A 9,562-nucleotide genomic window follows, 5' to 3' on the forward strand; every position below is an offset into this window, starting at 1 on the left:
TATTTTACTTCCATCATTTCATTTTATTCTATTTCATTGTATTCATTTTCTCAAATTTTCAAACATTTTCCTTTTTTTCTTCCCCCCCCCCTTTTTTCTCTAATCTATCAACCTCCTTTCAATAACCAGACCAAAACATACCTAGGATCTAGTATCATCTATTTGATTTGTGTGTGTGTGTGTGTGTGTGTGTGTGTTGTTTTTAATTTTTTAATTAAAAATTTTTTTACCTTATTAATTCTTTTTCTTTCTTCAAAATGATGAAATGAAGGAATTCACCCCATAAGAAAGAGCAGGAAGAAACGACAGTCAGGGACTTAATCAACCCAGATACAAGCAAGATGTCTGAACTAGAATTTAGAATCACGATAATAAGAACACGAGCTGGGGTCGAAAATAGATTAGAAACCCTCTCTGCGTAGATAAAAGAAGTAAAAGCTAGTCAGGATGAAATAAAAAATACTATAGCTGAACTACAATTTCGAATGGATGCCATGGTGGCAAAGATGGATGAGGCAGACCAGTAAATCAGTGATATGGAGGACAAACTTATGGAGAATAATGAAGCAGAAAAAAAGAGGGAGATTAAGGCAAAAGAGCACAATTTAAGAATTAGAGAAATCAGTGACTCATTAAAAAGGAACAACATCAGAATCATAGGGACCCCAGAAGATGAAGAGAGAGAAAAAGGGGTAGAAGGATTACGTGAGCAAATCATAGTGGAAAACTTTCCTAACCTGGGGAAAGACACAGACATCAAAATCCAGGAAGCACAGAGGACTCCCATAAGATTCAACAAAATCCAACCATCAACAAGGCATATCATAGTCAAATTCACAAAATACTCAGGCAAGGAAAGAATCATGAAAGCACCAGGGGAAAAAAGTTCTTAACCTACAAGGGAAGACAGATCAAGTTTGTGGCAGACCTATTCACAGAAACTTGGCAGGCCAGAAGGGAGTGGCAGGAGATATTTGATGTGCTGAATCAGAAAAATATGCAGCCAAGAGTTCTTTATACAGCAAGGCTGCCATTCAAAATAGAAGGAGAGATTAAAAGTTTCCCAGACAAACAAAATTTAAAGGAGTTCGTGACCACTAAACCAGCCCTGCAAGAAATTTTAAGGGGGACTCTCTGAGGGGAGAAAAGATGGAAAAAAAAAAAAGACCAAAAGCAACAAAAACTAGAAAGGACCAGAGAACACCACCAGAAACTCCAACTCTACAAGAAACATAATGGCAATAAACTCATATCTTTCAGTACTCACTCTAAATGTCAATGGACTAAATGCTCCAATCAAAAGACATAGGGTAACAGAATGGATAAGAAAACAAGATCCATCTGTCTGCTGTTTACAAGAGACCCACTTTAGACCTAAAGACACCTTCAGACTGAAAGTAAGGGGATGGAGAACCATCTATCATGCTAATGGTCAACAAAAGAAAGCCAGAGTAGCCATACTTATATCAGACAATCTACAGTTCAAAATAAAGACTGTAACAAGAGATGAAGAAGGGCATTATATCATAATTAAGGGGTCTGTCCACCAAGAAGACCTAACAGTTGTAAACATTTCTGCTCCAAACGTGGTAGCACCCAAATATATAAATTAATTAATCACAAACCCATTGATAATACCATCATAGTAGGGGGCTTCAACACCCCACTTACAACAATGAACAGATACTCTAAACACAAAATCAACAAGGAAACAATGGCTTTGAATGACACACTGGACCAGATGGACTTATCAGATACATTCAGAACATTTCATCCTAAAGCTCCTAAACAATATACATTCTTCTCCAGTGCACATGGAATGTTCTCCAGAATAGATCACGTACTGGGACACAAATCAGCCCTCAACAAGTACAAAAAGATCGAGATCATACCGTGCATATTTTCAGACCACAACACTATGAAACTCAAAATCAACCACAAGAAAAAATTTGGAAAGATAAGAAATACTTGGAGACTAAAGAACATCCTACTAAAGAATGAATTGGCTAACCAAGAAGTTAAAGAAGAAATTAAAAAGTACATGGAAGCCAATGAAAATAAAAACACCACAGCCCAAAACCTCTGGGACACAGCAAAGGCAGTTATAAGAGGGAGTTATATAGCAATCCAGGCCTTCCTAAAGAAGGAAGAAAGGTCTCAGATACACAACCTAACCCTACACCTTAAAGAGATGGAAAAATAACAGCAAATAAAACCAAAACCAGCAGAAGACAGGAAATAAAAAAGATTAGAGCAGAAATAAATGCTATCAAAATCAAAAAAGCAGTAGAACAAATCAATGAAACCAGAAGCTGGTTCTTTGAAAGAATTAACAAAATTGAAAAGCCACTAGCCAGTTTGATCAAAAAGAAAAAGGAAAGGACCCAAATAAATAAAATCAAGAATGAAAGAGGAGAGATCACAGCCTACACAGCATAAATAAAAACAATAATAAGAGAATATTATGAGCAATTATACACCAATAAAATGGGCAATCTGGAAGAAATGGACAAATTCCTAGAAACATATAAACTACCAAAACTGAAACAGGAAGAAATAGAAAATTTGAACAGACCCATAACTAGTAAAGAAATTGAATTAGTAATAAAAAATCTCCCCCAAAAAACAGTCCAGAGGCAGATGGCTTTCCAGGGAAGTTCTACCAAACATTTAAGGAAGCGTTAACAAGTCTCTTGACATGTAACCTATTCTCTTGAAGCTGTTCCAAAAAATAGAAATGGAAGGAAAACTTCCAAACTCTTTCTATGAAGCCAGCATTACCTTGATTCCAAAACCAGACAGAGACCCCACTGAAAAGGAGAACTATAGACCAATTTCCCTGATGAACATGGATGCAAAAATCCTCAACAAGATATTAGCCAATCGGATCCAATAATACATTAAAAAAATTATTTACCATGACCAAGTGGATTTACCTGGGATGCAGGGCTGGTTTAATATCCGCAAAACAATCAATGTGATTCATCACATCAATAAAAGAAAGGACAAGAACCATATGATCCTCTCAATAGCTGCAGAGAAAGCATTTGACAAAATACAGCATCCTTTCTTGATAAAAACCCTTAAGAAAGTAGGGATATAAGGATCATACCTCAAGATCATAAAAGCCATATATGAACGACCCAATGCCAATATCATCCTCAATGGGGAAACATCCTTAAACGGGAAACTTTTCCCTCTAAGGTCAGAAACAAGACAGGGATGTCCACTCTCGCCACTGTTATTCAACATAGTATTGGAAGTCTTAGCCTCTGCAATCAGACAACACAAAGAAATAAAAGGCATCCAAATCAGCCAGGAGGCAGTCAAACTTTCACTCTTCGCAGATGACATGATACTCTATATGGAAAACTCAAAAGATTCCACCCAAAAACTGCTAGAACTGATCCATGAATTCAGCAAAGTGGCAGGGTATAAAATCAATGTACAGAAATCGGTTGCATTCCTATACACCAACAATGAAGCGACAGAAAGAGAAATCAAGGAATCGATCCCATTTGCAATTGCACCAAAACCCATAAAATACCTAGGAATAAATTTAACCAAAGAGTTGAAAAATCTATACGCTGAAAAGTATAGAAAGCTTATGAAATAAATTGAGGAAGACACAAAAAATGGAAAAAGATTCCATATTCCTTGATAGGAAGAACAAATATTGTTAAAATGTCAATACTACCCAAAGCAATCTACATATTCGATGCAATACCTATCAAAATAACACCAGTATTCTTCACAGAGCTAGAACAAGCAATCCTAAGATTTGTATGGTACCAGAAAAGACCCCGAATAGCCAAAGCAATCTTGAAAAAGAAACCGAACCAGAAAGCATCACAATCCCGGACTTCAAGCTATACTACAAAGCTTTAATCATCAAGACAATATGGTACTGGCACAAGAATAGACACTCAGATCAATGGAACAGAATAGAGAACCCAGAAATGGACCCACAAACCTAAGGTTAACTAATCTTTCACAAAGCAGGAGAGAATATTCAATGGAATAAAGACAGTCTCTTCAGCAAATGGTGCTGGGGAAATTGGACACCAACATGCAGAAAAATGAACCCGGACCACTTTCTTACACCATACACAAAAATAAACTCAAAATGGATGAAAGACCTAAATGTAAGACAGGAAGCCATCAAAATCATCGAGGAGAAAGCAGGCAAAACCTCTTTGACCTCGGCCGCACAACTTCTTACTCAACATGTCTCTGGAGGAAAGGGAAACCAAAGCAAAAATGAACTATTGGGCCCTCATCATAAAAAAGCTTCTGCACAGCGAAGGAAACAATCAGCAAAATGAAAAGGCAAGTGACAGAATGGGAGAAGATAGTTGTAAACGACATATCAGATAAAGGGTTAGTATCCAAAATCTATAAAGAACTTATCAAACTCAACACCCAAAAAACAAATAATCCAGTGAAGAAATGGGCAAAAGACATGAATAGACACTTCTCCAAAGAAGACATCCAGATGGCCAACCAACACATGAAAAAATGCTCAATATCACTTATCATCTGGGAAACACAAATCAAAACCACAAAGACATACCACCTCACACCTGTCAGAATGGCTCACATTAACAACTCAGACAACAACAGATGTTGGCGAGGATGCGGAGAAAGAGGATCTCTTTTGCATTGCTGGTGGGAATGCAAGCTGGTGCAGCCATTCTGGAAAACAGTATGGAGGTTCCTCAAAAAACAAAAAATAGAACTACCCTACGACCCAGCAACTGCACCACAAGGCATTTATCCAAGGGATACAGGTGTGCTGTTTCGAAGGGGCACATGCACCCCAATGTTTATAGAAGTACTATCAACAATAGCCAAAGTATGGAAAGAGTCCAAATGTCCATCGATGGGTGACTGGATAAAGAAGATGTGGTAGGTATATACAATGGAGTATTACTCAGCAATCAAAAATAATGAAATCTTGCCATTTGCAACTATGTGGATGGAACTGGAGGGTATTATGCTAAGTGAAATTAGTCAGTCAGAGAAAGACAAATATCATATGACCTCACTCATATAAGGACTTTAAGACACAAAACAGATGAACATAAGGGAAGAGAAGCAAAAATAATATAAAAACAAGGAGGGGGACAAAACATAAGAGACTCTTAAATATGGAGAACAAACAGAGGGTTACTGGAGGGGGTGTGGGAGGGGGGATGGGCTAAATGGTAAAGGGGCACTAAGGAATCTACTCCTGAAATCATTGTTGCACTATAGGCTAACTAACTTGGATGTAAATTAAAAAAATAAATAAATAAATTTAAAAAATGCTTTCTCATTTTTCAGGAACAGTAAATCACCCTGTGTCCTAGGATATGTCAAAAGTAATTAACAAAAATTTTTAATGTGTATTTATTTTTGAGAGGGAGAGAGACACATTGCAAGCAGGGGAGGGGCAGAGAGAGAGGGAGACACAGAATCCGAAGCAGGCTCCAGGCTCTGAGCTGCCAGCATAGAGCCCAACATGGGGCTCAAAGTCCTGAACTGCAAGATCATGACCTGAGCCGAAGTCGGCTGCTTAACTTACTGAGCCACCCAGGTGCCCCTGTCAAAGGTAATTAAACTGAGCACCTATTATCTGTGCTAGGTACTTCATAGTTACATCATGCTATTTAACTTTCTGGATTTGGAGACGGAAGCTTGGAAAGGGAAGGAAGCCACACAGCTAGTGAATGGTGAGGCTGGGGTTCTACACTACTCAGCACTACTAACATTTTGGGCCAGATGATTCTTCGTTGTGGGGACTGTGCTGTGTGTGACAGGGCATTGAACAGCATCCCTGGCATATTCCCACTAGATGCCAGTCGCATCCCCATGGTTATGACAACAAACATGTCTTCAGATTTTGTCAAATGTTCCTCCGGAAACAAAGTCACCCCAGGTTGAGAAATGCTCATCCGTGAGTTACACAAGCACTTTCACTGGGGCTGATTCAGAGGAGGCCTTTGGGCCAAGGTCAATGCTGGTAGATCTGTAGTAGGTGAAGAATTGCTTGAAGTCTGAGACTCTCATGGAAATAATTTCTTTCAGTAATTCATCTTCTTTACCTACTGAAGTGCCTTTACTAATTACTGAGGATAAGTAATTACCACATGCCCTTTTTAAATCTGCATTAGAAGGTTAGTTGGAGTTATAATGGCCTCTGGAAGTCTCTGGAATGAGAATTCATAAAAATTGTGGGCTCTCAGGAAGATGTAGAAAATTTGAACAGATTATCAGCAAAGAAATTGAATCAGTAATCAAAAAACTCCCAACAAACAAAAGCCCAGGACCAAGTGAATTCTACCAAACATTTAAAGAAGAGTTCATACCTATTCTTCCAAACTCTTCCAAAAAACAGAAGCGGAAGGAAAACTTCCAAATTCATTCTATAAGGCCAGCATTACCCTGATACCAAAACCAGATAAAGACACCACACAAAAAAGAGAACTAACTATGCGCTATTATCCCTGATGAACATGGATACAAAAATTCTCAATAAAATGCTAGCAAACTGAATCCAATAATACATTCACTGGGGTGCCTGAGTGGCTTAGCTGATTAAGCGTCCAACTTCAGCTCAGGTTATGATCTTGCGGTTTGTGAGTTCAAGCCCTACATCGGGCTCTGTGCTGACAGCTCAGAGCCTGGAGCCTGCTTCGGCTTCTGTGTCTCCCTCTCTCTCTGACCTTCCCCCTCTCATGCTCTGTCTCTATCTCTCAAAAATAAATAAACATTAAAAAACAGAAAAGAATCACTCACCAAAATCAAGTGGGATTTATTCCTGGGCTGCAAGGGTAGTTTAATATTCACCAAGCAATCAATATGATACACGACATTAATAAAAGAAAGGATAAGAATCATGTGATCATTTCAATAGACACAGAAAAAACATTTGAGAAAGCACATCCATTCATGATAAAAATACCTAACAAAGTAGGTTTAGAGGAAATGTACATCAACATAATAAAAGCCTTATATGAAAAACTCCCAGCTAATGTCATTCTCAATGGGGAAAAACTGAGAGCGTTTCCCCTAAGGTCAGGAACAAGACAAGGATGTCCACTCTCACCACTTTTATTTAACACAGTACTGGAAGTCCTAGCCACAGCAAATCAGACAACAAAAAGAAATAAAAGGCATCCCAGTTGGTAAAAGTGAAACTTGTTACTATACATAGATGACATGATACCATATATAGAAAACTCCAAACACTCCACCAAAAAACTGATAAACAAACTCAGTAAAGTCGCAGGATACAAAATCACTGTACAGAAATCTGTTGTATTTTTTAAAAAAATTTTTTAATGTTTATTTTTGACAGAGAGAGAGAGAGAGACAGAGCATGAGCGGGGGAGGGGCAGAGAGAGAGGGAGACACAGAATCCAAAGCAGGCTCCAGGCTCTGAGCTGTCAGCACAGAGCCCGACGCGGGGCTTGAACCCACAGACCGTGAGATTATGACCTGAGCCGAAGTTGGACGCTCAACCAACTGAGCCACCCAGGCGCCCCAAGAAATCTGTTGTATTTCTATACACCAAAAATGAAGCAGCAGACACAAAAATTAAGAAAACAATCCCATTTACAAGTACACCAAAAGTAATAAGGTACCTAGGAATAAATCTAACCAAAGATATGAAAGACCCATACTCTGAAAACTATCAAAAACTGATTAAAGAAATTGAAGATGATGCAAAGAAATGGAAAGATACTCCATGCTGATGGATTGGAAGAACAAATATTGTTACAATGTCCATACTACCCGAAGCAATCTACACATTTAAAGCAATCCCTATCAAAACACCAATAGCAGTTTTCACAGAACTAGAAAGAACAAACAGCCCTAAAATTTGTACAGAACCACAAAAGACCCTGAAGGGCCAAAGCAATCTTGAAAAAGAAAAGCAAAACTGGAGGCATCATAATTCTGGACTTCAAGCTATATTACAAAGCTGTAGTCATCAAAACAGTATGGTAGCAGCCACTCTGGAAAACAGGATGGAATTTCCTCAAAAAGTTAAAAATAGACCTACCCTACAATCCAGCAATTGCACTACTAGGTATTTAGGCAGAGGCTACAAAAATACACCTGTGAAGGGATGTGTCCACCCGAATGTTTATAGCAGCATTATCAACAATAGTCAAAGTGTGGAGAGAACCCAAATGTCCATCATGTCCATTGATGAATGGATAAAGAAGATGCGGTAGATACATACAATGGAATGTTTTTCGTCATAAAAAAAGGAATAAAACCTTGCCATTTGCAACAACATGGATGGACCTAGAGAGTATAATGCTAAGGGAAAAAATACCATATGATTTCACTCATATGTGGAATTTAAGGAACAAAACAGATGAGCAAAGGGGGAGAAACACACAGAGAAATAAAACACGATAACAGAGTCTTACCTAGAGAGAACAAACTGATGGTTACCAGAAGGGAATGAAGTGGAGGTTACCAGAAATGGAGGGGATGGGGGGAATAGGTGATGGGGACCAAGGAGGGCACTTGTCATGATGAGCACCGGGTGAATAAAATAAACCTTTGAAAAAACATTGTGGGCTCTGTTTCCTTATTATTGCTTCCCTGATAGTTCAGCTTAGCCTGATTCAAGTTTCTTTCGTTATGCTCTCAACCTCCAAATGCAAAAAACAACAACAAAAACCACCACGACCCCAACAACAACAACCACCACAACAACAACAAAAAATAGAGGAAAACATTTTCCCAACAGAGGCAGGAAAATTGGCTTTCCAATCAAATAAACTAAAGTTGAATTCAATTCAGGCCCTCACTCTCAGGGTAGATAGCTGAAGCAAGTCACTTAACTATAGTCTCAGTTTTTCCTATAATGTCTAATTTAGGAAGGAAGGAAATACAGATTTAATAATGCCATTATCTTACAATATCTAGCTTATGGTGTTCTACTTATTAAACTAGACGGGATGCATACAAACAGGCTTAATAGTGACTATAGCTACTGTTTATTGAGCATTACCACATGCCGGACATTGACATGGGTCTCCATGCAGCGTTTGTAATACTCAAAGCCTTGTTGCAAAGCAGGTAATGCATTTTTGAGATGAGGAAAATCTCCATTTTGCATATGGAGATTAAGCAATTCACCCAAGGTCAGAAAGCCTGCAGTGTGCATTAAAGTCCCCTACATGTGAGAGATGGCCATCCTCAGTGATATTCCTGCAATTCGTAGAGAACTTTTTGAACAGGACCCATCTGGTTTTACCAGCCACCTTGGGTTAATCCTTGTATGACAAGTGAGTCTGATAATTTATAAATATCTGGAAAGGGGTGAACTTAATTTGGATAGACATTATTTTTTTTTAGTGTCAAAAAAAAAAAGAAAAGAAAACAGTACAGAATCACCCAACAATAGCAAATTATACATTCTTCTCAAGTACATGTGGAAACTTCTCTGGAGGAGACCGTGTGCGAGGCCAGTATACTGGAAAGCACCTTCTCTGACCACTATAGAGGGAAATTAGAAATTAATAACAGAAGGGGATTTGGAGATTTCACAAATTAA

Source organism: Panthera uncia, assembly GCF_023721935.1.
Source record: "Panthera uncia isolate 11264 chromosome A1 unlocalized genomic scaffold, Puncia_PCG_1.0 HiC_scaffold_17, whole genome shotgun sequence".
In the NCBI taxonomy this organism is placed as follows: Eukaryota; Metazoa; Chordata; class Mammalia; order Carnivora; family Felidae; genus Panthera; species Panthera uncia.